The sequence below is a fragment of the Panthera pardus genome, unplaced genomic scaffold, assembly GCF_024362965.1.
Source record: "Panthera pardus isolate Hobbes unplaced genomic scaffold, ASM2436296v1 HiC_scaffold_6, whole genome shotgun sequence".
NCBI classification, from domain to species: Eukaryota; Metazoa; Chordata; class Mammalia; order Carnivora; family Felidae; genus Panthera; species Panthera pardus.
In genome coordinates this window covers 41,136,878-41,151,133 of record NW_026526991.1, presented here as the reverse complement: position 1 = coordinate 41,151,133, position 14,256 = coordinate 41,136,878, and the positions used below count along the sequence as shown (strand labels likewise).

The following is a 14,256-nucleotide window of genomic DNA, read 5'->3' as shown; positions in this document are numbered from 1 at the left end:
TCATTGATTGGGTCCACATTTGCTCAATGTGGATAGTGGGATGGGAAGGGGATTTTGAGATTAATGAGGTTTTGGGCCAGTTACTGTGCAGAATGTTCTAAGGGGGGGGGGGAGGAGTTAAGATGGTAGAGAAGTAGGGGAACCCTAGGCTTTCCTTGTCCCTCAAACAGAGCTGGACTGAGGTCAGATTACTTGGAACACCCAGAGTGTCTGCAAAGTGGCAGAAGGATTTCGATAGTTGGAGGGAGACAGCATGGTAGGTGCGAGGTATGTGGAAGTGAATTGAGGGAGAGAAAAATTGCGGTGGCGCAGAGGGGAGAGAACACTTTTCATGGAGAGACAAAAGGGAGAGAAATAGAGAGAGATTGAGAGAGTGTGGCATTGGTTTTTCACAAGAGGAAGAATGTACTAAGGGGTGCATACAAGGGTTATTGAGTAGCAGTGAGTACTTAGTTGAAATTCAATAGTATAAATATTGAGTACTGTCAACCATCCCTATTCAATGACAGTAACAGTATCCTAGAATTGTGTTTATTTTAGAGCTAAAAAGGACCACCTAATTGAACTTTGCAGCTTACAGATGAGGAAACTGAGGCACAAAGAAGCTAAATGAGTGGCCTGGGTCTACAAAGCAAATGGCAGAGCAATTCTAATGCCTACACCAGATCTAAGGATAGTGTTTATAGGGATTTCAAAGTATGAGTAACTTTAAAGTAATTGAATTTCAGAATTTTCCATGGATTCTCTCCCTCTCTGTCTCTCTCTGTCTCTCTCTCTCTCTCTCTGTCTCCATCTCCCTCTCCCTCCACCCTTCTCCTGTCAAAGAGAACCTCTTGCTGGAATCTGATCTTGTCTTTGCGGAGCGATTTCTTGAACTCCTGTGTCAAGTCTTATCAGAAGGAAGAGAAAATGGCAAACATGGGAACGTATGTATCATCAATACAGCTGACCAAAGATTTACAATTAATAGATGGTCTCTTTTGTTTTTTTTTCTTTTTTTAAAAAAAATTTTTTTAATGTTTTTATTTATTTTTGAGACAGAGAGAGACAGAGCATGAATGGGGGAGGGGCAGAGAGAGAGGGAGACACAGAATCGGAAGCAGGCTCCAGGCTCTGAGCTGTCAGCACAGAGTCTGACGTGGGGCTCGAACTCATAAGCCATGAGATCATGACCTGAGCTGAAGTCGGACACTCAACCGACTGAGCCACCCAGGCGCCCCTCTTTTGTTTTTAATATCTACATCTGTATTTATCATTCGATAAATTTAATTTTCTCATGTTCTAAAATCATTTTTAAAAATTGCCACTTTCCTGAGAATCCTTTACGAAATGGTCTGAAGGTTAAGTAGTGCCACAACTCCCGTTGGACCCCTGCTTATCATTGGTACCACTTACATAGCTGCAATACGTTGAATGTGTGCCCACTTCATGCTTTTGTATCATGTGTCTAACCTGGTGGACATTAGGAACCGTCTAGTGTGGCTGACCCTTTGATCCCGTTTTCTAAAATGGGATATGCTCTAGGTTAAAGTACAAACAATGATGGGTAATCAATGCTACATTAAGATATGACTTAGAGATTCCCTTGTAATAACACTTAATAATATAGAAGGATATTTTTTTAATGTTTATTTATTTCTGAGACAGAGAGAGACAGAGCATGAGTGGGGGAGGGGCAGAAAGGGAGGGAGACACAGAATCCGAAGCAGGCTCCAGGCTCTGAGCTGTCACCACAGAGCCCCACACGGGGCTCGAACTCACAGACTGCGAGATCATGACCTGAGCCGAAGCTGGACGCTCAACCAACTGAGCCACACAGGCGCCCGTGGAAGGATATTTTAAGTGTGAAAAATATTTCATAAAATAGATACCCCTAAAATATCTCTTTAGAATTACTAGTCATTATTTTTGGGTATCGAGATTATAATCATTTAGATATATTTTATATGTATATTTCAAAATTTCTACTAAAATGAGTCCCATTTTAAACAAGAAAAACATAAAATATTATTTTCATTAAAAGAATAGCCGGGGTACCTGGGTGGCTCCGTCGGTTATGCATCTGACTCTTAGTTTCGGCTCAGGTCATGATCTCAGAGTTCATGGGTTCACAAAGCCCCTGGTCCGGCTCTGTGCTGACAGTGTAGAGCCTGCTTGGGATTCTCTCTGTGTATCCCTCTCTCTGCCCCTCCTCCTCTTGTGCTATTTCTGTCTCTCTCAAAATAGATAAATAAACTCTAAAAAAATAAAAAAAAAACAGGTGAGTGTAAAAATTAAAGCATAAAAAAGGACATCTCTTTGCTCAAGGTAACAAATCATATGAAAATATATTGTGGCTTGGAGAATTTGGATGAATTTTAAAGAGAGTGGAGGTAAAAGTAACTATATTTTTCTGGTTGGTGTGACAGAGAATGTTGAGATGAGAATAACAACGTGCATTCGCAAACAGAAAGTATCATTGGAATAATGTTAAGGGTGATAAGATTGAAACAATATTGTCTATAATAACAAAGTACCTAGTTTCTTACATGGAAACTCAGTTGATACTGTACTAGAAACACATGGGGAATATAAATAACCTGAAAATCAGATGTATGAATCAAATGGAGTAATAATACTTCATAGTTAGGAAGCATTCTCTTGTCTTCATTATCACTGTTTCTTCACATAGAACGGTGTACACAGAAAGTGCTTCTCTAGGTAGAATCCCACATGTTATAAGACAGCAGAGAAGTTATTTTGAATGTTCCTTTAATGAAAGAGGAAACGTACTTGAAGAGAGCAGATTATCTGCTATGGCTGAAAAGGTCTCGATATCTTTTTCTAACCTTATGGTAAAAGTACCTGTTTTATATTTTTGTGCATAGGTTTGTATTTTGCCCTCCCTCATTCTCTTTTTGTTAACTAAAATGTTACCCTTATTCTTTATATACGGTTGTTTCCAAATCCTACCTTACTATTCAACCTATTTTGATGAAAAGAAGGGTGATATTTAAATTATTTGTCAACCGGAATGATGTGGGCAATAACTAATCAAATTGATTACTAGAATAGGTACCGATTCATCGGGATGTTCTACAAACAAACGCCATAGCCATGTAGGTATGTTTTAGCTAAATATCAACCTGCCACAGAAAACCCAACCCAAACAATGTTAAGGAATTCTGGGTAATTTTTTGACACACACATCTGGGCTGTCCAAATGTGGACTGTTTTTAGACACAACAGGATCCAGGAGCACAAACAATGTTGTCTCTTTCTCTTTGTTCTTCTTTTCTCTGTATTAATTCCAGTTTTAGAAGGGCTCTTACCTTGTGGTGCAAGATGACTTATAATGGCTCCTATTTCCTTAGGAAAAATGAGTATCTCTGTTGGTTGTCTGGTAAAAGTCTTGGGACTAATTTTGAATTGACTCTGATGAGTGTCCATCTTGTGGCCAAGGGGCTGTGATACAGTAAGTACTGAGGACGGAATCCAACTCCATCCAAACCATCAGACTAACATTGGGGGAGGAGAGTTTTTGAAGGAAAACCAGGGCTGTACCCAAAAGAAGGGGGAAAATTAGTGACCAACTGTAGATGTCTACTCCACTCTGTTTCCTTTGAGCTCTCATAAAACTTTATTACTTTAAGTATTTTTCTAAATTATCAAAGAAATACACTCTCATTTAGAAAACTTAAAGATAAAGTAAAATATAAGAACAAAGTAAAAAAAAATGACATGTTACTGAATTGGAAATGAAGAAAAAAGTTATAATGTCTGTAACAGCATAATTCATTGCAAATAGTGAAGTGCAGAAGAGTTAGCTTACTATGACTTAAAATCTGCCAAATTGTTTTTATTCTACTCTCTAGTATCTTTAATGTTTTCCTGTGTAAACCAGATTATAGCCACAGTTTTTATTATGGCATTATAAAATAAGACCGATAATAATAAGACCAAGAATTGTTTTTCATAGTGTTACTCGAACTTAGTGTTATTATTTATTTATTTATAAATGTTTTTTTTAATTTATTTTTGGGAGAGAGACAGAGTGTAAGCAGGGGAGGGGCAGAGAGAGAGGGAGACACAGAATCCGAAGCAGGCTCCAGGCTCTGAGCTGTCAGCACAGAGCCCGATGTGGGGCTCCAACCCATGAACTGCAAGATCACAACCTGAACCAAAGTCAGACGCTCAGTGGACTGAGCCACCCAGGCTCCCCTAGTACTATTCTTTTATTAAAAAAATTTTTTTTCTAGTGTTTATTTATTTCTGAGACAGAGCATGAGTGGGGGAGGGGCGGAGAGAGAGGGAGACACAGAATCAGAAGCAGGCTCCCGGCTCTGAGCTGTCAGCACAGAGCCCGATGTGGGGCTGGAACTCACAAACCGTGAGATCATGGCCTGAGCCGAAGTCGGTCACTCAACCGACTGAGCCACCAAGGTGCCCCCCTAGTGTTATTTTTTAAATATAAGGTAGGATAAAGTATATAATTTGTATACTGAATTATGAAGTAAATATTAAGTTACATATATACATATACATGTAAAATATGTATATATATACATATGTATACATATAAAATACACACACACACACATATATATATATACACATATAAAATACACATACTACATACTTTAAATAATGTATATGTTATAAATGTGAAAGGTAAGTTGCATCCAAAAAAGTTGGTTCCTAAAATTTCAAGGTGTCATTAAATCTTAGGAAATTGTAGTGCCACAATCATACATGTCTTTGAAAAAATACTTTGACCAGATAAACCTAATACTGATCCCTTTGCTAGCTCTGTTGGCCTAATACTTAACATTTTAAATTAGTGTTTTCAGGCGTTAACCCAAATGAGTGACCCTTTTTGGGATTCTTGAGTCAAAAAGTACAGCCATGACTGAACAAGAACTTTATCTTTGACAATCTGCTACAGCACTATCTAGTAGAAATGTAATGAAACTCTCAAGTATGCACTACATATGTCATTTAAAAGTTTCTATTACTCACATTAAAAACAAGTGAAATTAATTGTGAGAATATATTTTATTTAACCTAGTGTGTCCAAAGTATTATCAACATGTAATCAATATAAAACATTTTAATGACATATTTCACATTCTCTTTTTCATGTTAATTTTTAAAAATCCAGTGTGGATTTTATACTTACAGCACATCTTAATTTGGGCTAACTGCATTTCAAGTGCTCAATAGGCACATACGTTCACAGATCTACTAGGCAAACAAGAGTTATTAGTCAATAAGCCAAGATGATAATGATGATGATAATAATAAAAATCTGAATAGAGACCTGAATTCCTAGTGCATTCCTTGACAATTTTAGTCCTCAGCCTGACTACATAAAATTGGACCGACCATGTGAAATTGGACAAGATTATCTGTTGAGGTTGTGTAAGCAGGCTACAGGGAATTTTGGCTTTACTGTAAACTATTTTCACGTATGTTACTTATACTGAATTTACACATAACTCATGTTTGTAAATTTCAGGTACCCAACATTGTTTAGCTAAACATCCTTACCCTTAATTCCAAAGCATAATGTTTTAAAGTCAATACAGTCACTCACAACATACCCAGTAGCAGCAAGGGAAAGTTCAAGGTCTTGGAAGTACAACAGTAGGCTTCAAAGTGATTAGTAGGGTGTTGTTTTCCTGGTGTAATGGCATGTTATACACATTGTAATCAATAAAGGTACAGTTGGAGAAAGATTTCTGCATCTTGGCTTATTTTAAATGGCCTCTTTTAACACTTGTTTTATTTAGGTCATGAAAAAAGAATTTTAGTATAAACCAATACCCAAAAGTTGTGGCAAGAAATGAGCTTGGTTCTGAATCACTGCAAATCTGGGGAAGTATAGGGAAGATACAATAGACATATAAGTTGGTTTTATGTTTTTTAAGAAATAAATCTAAAGCTAGTTAGGTGGATCAATTACTTAAGCAAATTTATTGGGTTGCACTGTACATATATTAAATGGAAAGAGTAAGTGGGACAGGCCTATATTTTAAACTAATGCATAAAATCAATAGGTACCAAGTAACTCTTCAACCTGACTATATTTATAATGACTTCATGTTCCACATTTACCAAAATTGTTCCTGTTCAACTGTTCCTGTTCCGTTTTGCCTCACTTTTGGCTTAATAAGCATATTCCATGTCTAAGATATATCTATTTCTATCTCAAAAATCAACAAACAATACCACTTAAACTTTGGGAAAAGTTTCCAAGCTAGATCCAGTGGTCATGAAATTTTCCCACATAAGGTAGAATTTGGAACCAAGAAAAAAATATTCATGTTCAATGTCATTTTTTCTCCAAATTATCATCATGCTTGCTTACCAGGATCTGGTATGGATTTAGATTGTTATTCCTTAACTACTAGAGAGAGTACATTGATACCATTTCTGAACTGGGAAAGGCATATCACAAGTGTTGAATGAGGTATATACATGTTAGCATCTATTATGAGTACTGAATACTTGCCAGGCTACCTTGAGGAAAATATTTATGACAGAATTTAGGAATGCTGGATATTGTATTGACTCACATATATTAAATCTCATCAGAAATAGAGATTCTTTGTCTTATAATTTATAGCACTTTATTGTTTTTTTCATTGTGGAAAAAGCTTTAAGAAAAAAAAATGTAGTTAACAAAAAAAACTTAACAAGTCCCACCTAGCAAAGTATACCCAAAAGGAAATTACAGTACAAGTAAGTTTTAAGTCAAATCCTCACCAATTCCTACAGTATTAGTAATGAGTCTCAATTTTCAAAACTCATTTATTTTTAAAAGCTTAAACTTAACCTAAAAGATTTTAAAGGAAAATAAACTAGAATGAACAAACATGAGAAATGTTCATCTTTGAATTAGGGATCTAGCACCTTGAGTTGTCCAAAAAAGTATGTCTCCCCAATGTGTTCATGGCAGTGTGGTGTAAAAGATCCATTCAATGTACTTAAAACCACTTTAAATCAGATACATCACTCTGAAATACACAACCAAAATGTTACTTGAGAAAAGCTGAAAATAGTTTTAGTTTACTCATTATCACATGCTAGAAGAAAGTTTGCATGAGAAAACACTGCAAAGGTAATTTTTTAATCCAAATTTCACAAACTCATGGTGCAAAATGGGTCCCACAGCTTCTTCTAAGACTAATAATTGCTTTTCACTGCTTGTTGTATGCCTGTGAAAATTTGATTGCAATAGTGCAAATGTTCCTACAAAACTAATCATATCCACCCATGCTGTTCTGGCCTCAATAGCCAGCCCCATAACAGCCACTCACAGACTGGCTCTCGAGGCCACTGTAAGTAGGCTGGGCTGACACTCCCATGCGTTGCATCATCTGGCTGCTATACGCCCCATTGCTGGCCCCAGGAGTAGAATTCAGGAAAAGGTCTATGTGCCTGTGTTGTGTGTTGGCCTGGTCTTTGGACATAGCTGCCACAGCTTTTTTGTGAGTGGCAGACTCAACATCAGCTCCCCCGGTCACGCTTCCATCAGGCCCAGTCTCAATATGCACTCTCACAGGGTTGAGCGGAGAGGAGTTGTGTCGTTCTCTGTGGGTGTGTATGGCAGCCCTCTCATGTGGACACTGTCCAGTGCTACTCCCGACAGTGAACTCCCTGTCTCCATACCTGTGGTCATCCGTGCCTGAGGGACAATAGCTAAGGTCTCTCCCAAACACATCAGTGGTAAGCTGTAGCCATCGCTGAGGCTGCTGTTGTCCTCAGAACCCCCATAGCCTGCACTATTATCACCAGACCTCATCCTCTCCGGGCCCGCTTGCTTGATGATGCCAATACATCTCCTGGCTGTGCCAGGACGATCTTGGGGCCTTGTCCGCTGTATACACATGAACTTCACAGGGGGATCCGAGTATGACCTAACTTCTTCCTGACTGCTTTTGAACACTTCAGCATACCTGCACCTTATTCTCTCCTTATGCTTCCTTAGGGCCTTCTCAGCTAACTCCTGTGAGGCAAAAGTACACAAAGGCTTCCCCTCTAACCTTGCCCCTGAGGTCCACAGGAAATGTGATCCTGCTTGGCATAATTTCCAACCCTGAGAACTGAACAATTTCTTTCTTGGTGCCTCCAAATGGGGGTGCTCGAAGCCGCACGAAGCCATCATTGGCGGTGTCAGCACCGTTTGGACCACGGGGCTTCAACACTCAGTCCATCTCGGTTCTGTGGTATGCTTCCCCTGTCTTTTTTAAGGGCCGTTTTTACATGGCTCTTACCACTCTCACCAAAAGCCTCACCACTCTGCCTGCCTTCTCTAGAGTAGATGAAATGAACACCTGCAGCCCCATCATGTATTGTGCAGTCAGAAAGGAAATTCTGCACATCCTCAACAGAGCAGGATCAGGGCAGGCCACGGAGCTTGACCACAAAGCCTTCACCTCCCTCGGGCGCAGCCTCATGGACACTTGAGAGAACAGAGGTCAAATAAACTTGGATGCAGCTTTTTTGTGGCTTAAAGAACAACTCTAGGATAAGGGTGGGATGCCCACAGTTGGAGACACTTCTGGTAGGTGACAAATTGCTGAGGGGAGCAGGACTGGTCAAACAAGTGCAGTTTACAGTCAAAGAACCCTTAATTCTGCCTGACACTTGAAAACGCAGAGGGGTCCAGGAAAGTCCAGGTGCATCTCCTTCTGTTACTAGCCTGAAATGGAAACTCAACTGGCTGTAGGCAAAGGTTTCATAGGAAGGTTGAAACTGAGCTTTTAAGCTTGCAGCCCCCGGCCGCCAGGGGCGCATCTGAGCAATGTGTCTGTGGGAAGCACAGTGAAGGTCACAGGCACTGACAGGTGCAGGAGGAGCTCACTGAAATAGGCTGACAGCAGGCTTGTGGCACTTTCTGAATGAGAGGATGAAAAGCAAGAATCGTCATCAATTATGGAAAATTATCCCTCGGAAGTAACTATTCCCTCTTTCCAATTCTCTTCATTTTCTCCATCTGGAATTCCAATGATAAAGACTTTAACCAATTCTCTATGACTTTTATCCTCTCAAAAATGTATTTTGGGGTGCCTGGGTGGCTCAGTTGGGTGAGCGTCCGACTTAGGCTCAGGTCATGATCTCACAGTTTGTGGGTTTGAGCCCCGCATCGGGCTCTGTGCTGACAGCTCTGAGCCTGGAGCCTGCTTCAGATTCTGTGTCTCCCTCTCTCTCTTCCCCTCCCCTGCTCACACTCTGTCTCTGTCTCTCAAAAATGAATAAACATAAAAGAAAACTTTTAAAAAATGTGTATCTTAAATGTATATATTTTTAATTTTAGAGAGAGGGAGAGAGCACTAGCAGGTGCGAGGGGTGGGGAGGAGGGAGGGGGAGGGGGAGGGAGAGAGAGAGTGTGAAAGAGAGAAAATCCTAAGCAAGCTCTACCGCTGAGCATGGAGAGGCACCTCTGTCCTGTCTTTAATGTGTGTTAGTGTTGCATTCTGGATGATTTCATCAGATCCATCTTTCAGTCTACTAATTATTTATTATTTTAGCTCTGCTTAATCTACTGTGTAACCCATACAGTTTAAAAAGAAACATTTGTGAGGGGCGCCTGGGTGGCGCAGTCGGTTAAGCGTCCGACTTCAGCCAGGTCACGATCTCGCGGTCTGTGAGTTCGAGCCCCGCCTCAGGCTCTGGGCTGATGGCTCGGAGCCTGGAGCCTGTTTCTGATTCTGTGTGTCCCTCTCTCTCTGCCCCTCCCCCGTTCATGCTCTGTCTCTCTCTGTCCCAAAAATAAAAAACGTTGAAAAAAAATTAAAAAAAATAAATAAATAAAAAGAAACATTTGTGAAAGGGAGGCCTGGGTGGCTCAGTCCCTTAAGTCACCCACTCTTGATTCCACCTCAGGTCATGATGTCACAGTTGGTGGGATCAGTCCCACATAGGGCTCTGTGCTGACAGTGCAGTGCCTGTTTGGGATTCTCTCTCTCTCTCTTTCCCTTCCCCGCTTGTGAACGCACGGTCTTTCTCTCAAAATAAATAAATAAATAAATAAACCTTATAAAAATTTTTTAATTTTTTTTTTCAACGTTTTTTATTTATTTTTGGGACAGAGAGAGACAGAGCATGAACGGGGGAGGGGCAGAGAGAGAGGGAGACACAGAATCGGAAACAGGCTCCAGGCTCCGAGCCATCAGCCCAGAGCCTGACGCGGGGCTCGAACTCACAGACCGCGAGATCGTGACCTGGCTGAAGTCGGCCACTTAACCGACTGCGCCACCCAGGCGCCCCATAAAAAATTTTTAAAATAAACATTTATAAAGATCTTTGTATGCTGAGTTTTTTATATGGTATCTTGTTCTTTTGAAGAAAACATGAAATACGCATACATATGAGTGTAGAGCTTATTCATCATACTGAATATATTTTTCAGTGGGTTGCTTTCGGGTGCTACTTTTTCAATTTTTTATTCTTTTTTGTCTACTTCCTGTGTTTAGAAATTATATGTCCTCTGGCTAATCATTTAGTGGTTAACACACATTTAATTGTGGTAAAATGACATTACATTCATCATAATCATTTTAAAGTACAATTCAGTGGCATTAACTATATTCACAATGCACAGCCAGCCCAAATTGCACACAATGTACAATTAGAACTATATATTTCCAAAATTTTTCATCACTCTAAATGGAAACTTGTACCCACTAAGCAGTCATTCCCAAGGTACCTGGGTAGCTCATTCAGTTAAGTGTACAACTTCAGGTCAGGTCATGATCTCACAGTTCATGGGTTTGAACCCCGTGTGGGGTTCTGTGCTGACAGCTCAGAGCCTGGAGCCTACTTTGGATTCTGTGTCTCCATCTCTCCCTGTCCCTCCCCTGCCTGTGCTCTGTTTCTCTCTCAAAAATAAATGTTTTAAGAAATGTAACCAGTCGTTCCAAATTCCCCTCTCCCCCCAGCCCCTGGCAACCACAAATTAACTTTCTGTCTCTATGGATTAGCCTATTATGTACATTTCATGTAAATGGCATCATACAGTATGTGGTCCTTTGTATCTGGCTTGTTTCACTGAGTGTAAGGTTTTCAAGGTGCATCCATGTTGTAACATGTATCAGTAACATATGCAATAATTGTCTTTATGGCTGAATAATATTCTATTGAATGGATATCTCACATTTTGTTTATTCATTTATCTGGTGATAGACATTTGAGTTGTTTTTACCTTCTGGCTATCGTAAATAGAGCTACTATGAACATTCTTAACTTTTTGTTTGAACACCTATGTGTAATTCTTTTGGGTGTGTATCTATGAGGGAAATTACTGGGTTATGTGGTAATTCCATGTTTACATTTTTGAGGAAGCACCAAATTGTTTTCCACAGCACTGTACAATTTTATATTTTTACCAGAAATGCATAAGGATTATAGTTTTTCTACATCCTTGCAAATACTTGTTATTTTCCTTTTTCTTTTTTTTTTTTTTTTTTTTTTACTGCAAATAGTTTCTCAGTGTGCTTTTCATTTGCATTTTCTAAATGACTAATTCAGTTAGCATGTTTTCATGTGTTTGTTGCCTATTTGGATATCTGGAGAAATGTCCATTTTTAAATTGGGTTTGTGTCTGCTGTTGAGTTGTAAGAGTTCTTTATATACTCTGGATACTAGACGCTTATCAGATACATGATTTGCAAATATTTTCTCCCAGTTTCTGGATGGTCTTTTCACTTTTAGAGTATCCTTTGATGGATGAAAGGGTTTTTTTAAAATGTTTAAAGTTTATTTATTAATTTGTTTTTTGAGAGAGAGAGAGAGAGAGAGAGAACAAGTAGAGGAATGGCAGAGAAAGTGGAAGAGAGAGAATCCCAAACAGCCTCCGTGCTGTCTGCATGCAGAGCCTCACGGGGCTTGATGTCATGAACTGTGAGATCATGACCTGAGCTGAAATCAGAGCCAGATGCTTAACTGACTGAATCACCCAGGCTCCCCTATGCATGTAAGTTTTTAATTTTTATGAAATCTAGCTTACCTATTTTTTCCTTCATTGCTTGTATTTTTGGGGTCACATTTAATAAACCATTAACAAAGGGGGACCTAGGTGGCTCAGTCTGCTAAGCATCAGACTCTCAATTTCAGCTCAGGTCATTATCTCCTGGTCCATGAGTTCGAGCCCTGAGTTGTCTGAAGCCTGCTTGGTATTCTATGTCTCCCTCTCTCTCTGTCCCTTCCTCAGCTCATGCTCTGTCTCTCTCTGAAAATAGTAAACATTAAAGAAAGAAAGAAAGAAAGAAAGAAAGAAAGAAAGAAACCATTGACAAACAATTGCCAAAGCCAAGAAAATTTTCCCATTTTCTTCTAAGAATTTTATTGCTGTAGAGCTTAAATTTTGATCTGTTAACTATTTTGAGTTAGTTTTTGTACATCATTCTTTTACACGTGAATATCTAGTTGTCCCAGCACCATTTGTTGAAGAGACTCTTCACCATTGAATAGTCCTATGGAACTTGTTGAAAATCAATTATAAAGCCTCTATTCTACCCCACTCCCCCCCCCCCAAATTGCACTCCCTAGCTCTTCCTCCTAGGTTTTTGGCATGTCTTTTGTTTGTCCCAGCTTTCTCCCCTAGCCTCCTACCCCCAGGCAACAGCAACCTGCTCATTTTATTTGTTTTCATTGTTTTTGAGGACCACATAGCCACTCCACTCTGATAGAGTTCAGAATTAGGCAAAACAAAGGGGAGACTCTTGCATAAGTCTTTGAAGGGAACTCTAGCAAGGTCAAAACAGAGAAACACAATTCCTTGGGAATCAGACCCTTTCTGTTCTTCTGGTTCCAGGTACCCACCCTGGGAATGCAGGCTGCCATTTTCAAGAATGCCACCATGACAGGAAAGAGGATGGAGCTAGAAGTTAGAATATCACAAAGAACTCTTACCTTATTTTGGAGGCTTTTCTGCTGGCTGAGTCTGTGCTTGGTTGCTGTAGACCTTCTGTTCTCTTCCAGGGTTGTGATTATAACAGGGTTTGTTTAGTTTTGTTTTGCCAAACATTTAGGGGTTTAGGGGCAGGATGGCTCCTGGAGGTCCATACTCTGCCATATTTTCTTCTATCACTCTACCCTATATATTTTGACATGCATGTCAAATTTAACAAAGTCTAAAAGATTTTACCCTTCTCTCAAAAATATAAGGTTTTAAAAATGCTTTCATTCTAATTCCTCCTGCCCAACTTACAGGCTATTTTCCTCCATTATCTTAGTTTTTGGCTGCTTATATATCTTCCATGATAATAATGGTTGTGATAATGGCAATGAGGATGATGATGACTGTTACAATGCTTAATTAAATTTTCTCTTATTTGCTAGCATAATTCCTCATTATTCCATGGTAAATCACAAAGTCTCCGTATCTTCACAGTCCGATGTGGTTGCCATTAGCCACATATGGCTATTTTACACTTGAGATGTGGTTAGTAAGGCTGAGGAACTAAATATTGTTTTATCTGAGTCAGTGTAAATTTATATTTAGAAAAAAAGAAGTGGAAAATCATTTTCTGTTAAACATGCATGTATTATTGTCATAGGACTCCATTTCACTTTAAATGTCAGCATTTCAATTTCACTGTGTTGTAAATATAAAATACACACTGGATTTCAAAGACTTATTACAAAAAAATAAATGTAAACTATCTCATCAGTAATTTTTTATTACTCAGTAATTTTTTAAAATGATATTTTTAATACATTTGGCTAAATAAACTATTAACATCAATTTTTCACCTTTTGTTTTCAATGGTCATAATGTGACTACCAGAGAATATAGGATTACATATATGTTTCTATTAATAGTGCTGCTCCAATCAATGTGATTTCCATCTCTCTGATATATATATAAAATTTAGAATTTCCCTTACTGAAGGTGACAAGCTCTCTATGTTGTCTAAAATGTCTATTTTATTTTCATATTTCAAAGATAGTTTCTTTGGGTATAGAATGCTAAGTTGATATTTATTTTCTTTCAACACATCGAAGATATACCATTCTACTGTCTTCTGGCTTATACTGTTACCTTCAGGAAGTGAACATTCAGCCTAGTTGCCATTTCTATGTTAACAGTCATTCATTATCCTCTCGATAGTTTTAAGATCTCCTTTAGGTTGATGTTCTCCTGTGCTGTGTCTAGATGTAGATTTCTTTTTATTTATCCTATTTGGAATATATTGGGTTTCTTTGAACTGAGGTTTTGTGATTTTCAATAATTCTGGAAATTCCAAGCCATATCTCTTTACAGAGATC

General features: G+C 38.9%; 1 pseudogene; it reads right to left on the bottom strand.

Moving 5' to 3' along the window:
- Positions 1 to 7,241: 7,241 nt before the first annotated feature.
- LOC109270276 (heterogeneous nuclear ribonucleoprotein F-like) lies at positions 7,242 to 8,781 on the bottom strand (annotated as a pseudogene).
- Positions 8,782 to 14,256: the final 5,475 nt, after the last annotated feature.